Source organism: Arvicanthis niloticus, chromosome 5, assembly GCF_011762505.2.
Source record: "Arvicanthis niloticus isolate mArvNil1 chromosome 5, mArvNil1.pat.X, whole genome shotgun sequence".
NCBI classification, from domain to species: Eukaryota; Metazoa; Chordata; class Mammalia; order Rodentia; family Muridae; genus Arvicanthis; species Arvicanthis niloticus.
Window position 1 is genome coordinate 95,451,080 of NC_047662.1, and position 3,146 is coordinate 95,454,225.

The window sequence follows — 3,146 nt, forward strand, 5'->3', positions numbered from 1 at the left end:
TGAGTTGGAATTTAACCTGAAATTTTTGTACAGTTCACAGTAGCATTTTCACATCATAGCATGCTGCCCCCCCTGTTACAAGGTTATTTTGAATGCCAGCTGATAATGCATGCAGACAATTTAAGTGTTCGTTTGATAACTAAGGGAGACAATGCTTTGGAGTATTGCTTATCTACCAAGATAAGGAACCAGAGTATATCCTCTGAGACATGGTCTTCTGATTACTCATCTCATTGTTTTGAGAATGATTAAATGTTGCATCATTGCCTCCTACAAGAGATGATTTGATAGTTTTGTTTTAATGGTGATATGTGCCTCTAATATTACCATAGAACCACTCTGAGCAGGAGAAAGCTATTTACTGCAGACTCATACCTCATTAGACTGCTGGGAATGAGTGTCTGTTGCAGTGTGGTCTATGCTATGGTTTTAGAGTAAGCAAAATAAAGATATATATATATTCACCAAGCTAGATTCAGACAGAATCTCTCCTTTAGTTTGTCAGCAAAAGCTATCTAGACTGAATAGACACTTATTTTCATCCATCTAGAAAGAGTAATGCAAAAACTGGCTATTGTAAATTTTATATATACTTTCCCTCAACTATTACAGAAGAGAAGACAGTAACTGAGGTTTAGAAATTGGAATGGGGGGCGGGGCGTTATTCACCTCTCTTCCCTGAGCTCTGCACCCAAGGCTACCCCTCGTGCCTTAGGCGGACACCATGAAGATCAAGGATGCCAAAAAACCCTCTTTCCCATGGTTTGGCATGGATATTGGAGGAACCCTAGTAAAGCTCTCATATTTTGAACCTATTGATATCACAGCAGAGGAAGAACAAGAGGAAGTTGAGAGCTTAAAAAGTATTCAGAAATATTTGACTTCTAGTGTAGCATATGGATCTACTGGCATTCGGGATGTACATCTTGAACTGAAGGATTTAACACTTTTTGGACGAAGAGGAAACTTGCACTTTATCAGGTTTCCAACCCAGGACCTGCCTACTTTTATCCAAATGGGGAGAGATAAAAATTTCTCAACCTTACAAACGGTGCTGAGTGCTACAGGAGGTGGTGCTTACAAGTTTGAGAAAGATTTTCGCACAATTGGAAACCTCCACCTGCACAAACTGGATGAACTTGACTGCCTTGTAAAGGGCTTGCTGTATATAGATTCTGTCCGTTTCAATGGACAAGCAGAATGCTATTATTTTGCTAATGCCTCAGAGCCTGAGTGATGCCAAAAGATGCCTTTTAACCTGGATGATTCTTACCCACTGCTGGTAGTGAATATTGGCTCAGGAGTCAGTATTTTAGCAGTCCATTCTAAAGACAACTATAAAAGAGTGACTGGGACAAGCCTTGGAGGGGGCACCTTTCTTGGTTTATGCAGTTTATTGACTGGCTGTGAAAGTTTTGAAGGGGCTCTGGAAATGGCATCCAAAGCTGACAGTACCCACGCTGATAGACTGGTCTGAGATATTTATGGAGGAGATTATGAAAGATTTGGTCTGCCGGGTTGGGCTGTGGGATCTAGTTTCGATAATATGATTTATAAGGAGAAACGAGAAGCTGTTAGTAAGGAGGATCTGGCAAGAGCTACTTTAGTTACTATCACCAATATCATCGGCTCCATGGCACGAATGTGTGCTGTGAATGAGAAAATGAATCGAGTGTCTTCATTAGAAACTTTTTACGTGTCAATACTCTGTCTATGAAACTTCTGGCATATGCTTTGAATTACTGGTCAAAGGGTCAATTGAAAGCATTGTTTCTAGAACATGAGAGATACTTTGGAGCTGTTGGTGCACTTCTTGGACTGCCAAATTTCAGCTAAAACATTGGAGACCTTTACTAAAGAGTGTCATCCAGGAGGAACTGATCCAGAAACTGCATTCATTATTTGTCACTGGGAACCAAAGGATAAAAGAGTAATGCTATTTGTGTTCATTTTAAATGTCAGAACAGTAAGCTCATGAGCTTTGCCGTGTGGAAAGACTTATAATGGGAAGTAGCCCTCATTGATGTCCCCTTGTATGTATAGATAGCCAGCGTTCCATCTTAAATTCAACACAGCCTCTTGATTGTTTAAAAAAAAAAGAAAAAAAATTGGAATGAGGTCAAAAGTTAATGACTCCAAGGAAGCTGTCTTCTAGAACCAACAGGACTGATAGCACATATGAACTCACAGAGATGGTAACAGAATAAACAACACCTAGACATGTTCAAGCCAGACAAAATCCCAGCATAGGGAAGGGAGTAGACACAAAGTCTCACCTCTAACAACAAAAAAAATGTGGTCAATTGACACCTGCTGGGAAGGGGATTATCGGTTTTTATATGTGGAATGACATGGGGTATGTCCACCACCCTCCAGTGCAGGCCTCATGCTCAAGAGTAATTGGTCAACACTAAGTGGACTCCAGGTTTTTATGTCATTTTAGTTTTGTTTAGGTATTTTTTGTCTTATTGGAAGGTTTATTTTTTTGTCTTCATTTTGATTTTGGAGCATGTGTGTTGTGAGACAGAGAGAGAAAGAGAGGATAAATTTGGGTAGAAATGGAAGTGGGGAGAATCTTTTTTAGAAAGATAAATAATATGATCAATTATATAGAAAGATCAAAATAGAGTTTAAATAAAATATGAGTTGGTGGTCAGTCCCAATGTCATGTACCTGAACATGTAATAAACCCACCAGTGAAGCATCCTTTGCTTTGCCAGGCTGAAGTTTAACCTATGATAACACAAGACCCTGTACCGCTCAGAAAACGTCACTTGATTCTCTTGGGTATCTGGCATTCTAGGCATCAGCTGTCAATGCTATTCAGCAACAAGGAGATTGGCACCAACTTTCACACACACACACATTCCATCCTTGAGCTTCCATTACCCATGTATTATTCCTACATTTATCTGACCAAACTAAAAGTAATAGGATTTTCAGTTTTGAAATGTGTATAAAAGTGACAAATCAGTTACATGGACTAAAACCACAGAGCTGTGTGACTCTTTGATCATAGACTATTTAATGAGTGCCAGTAATGTCTTAGGAGCTAAAATATGGTGATATATATACATATGTATATATAAACACATGTATACATATACATATATATACACATGTATATGTATATGTGTATATATATA

At 38.8% G+C, this 3,146-nt stretch overlaps 1 pseudogene; it reads left to right on the forward strand.

The window, feature by feature from the left end:
* Positions 1–668: 668 nt before the first annotated feature.
* On the forward strand, positions 669–1,836 carry LOC117709310 (pantothenate kinase 3 pseudogene; annotated as a pseudogene).
* The last annotated feature ends 1,310 nt before the right edge of the window (positions 1,837–3,146 follow it).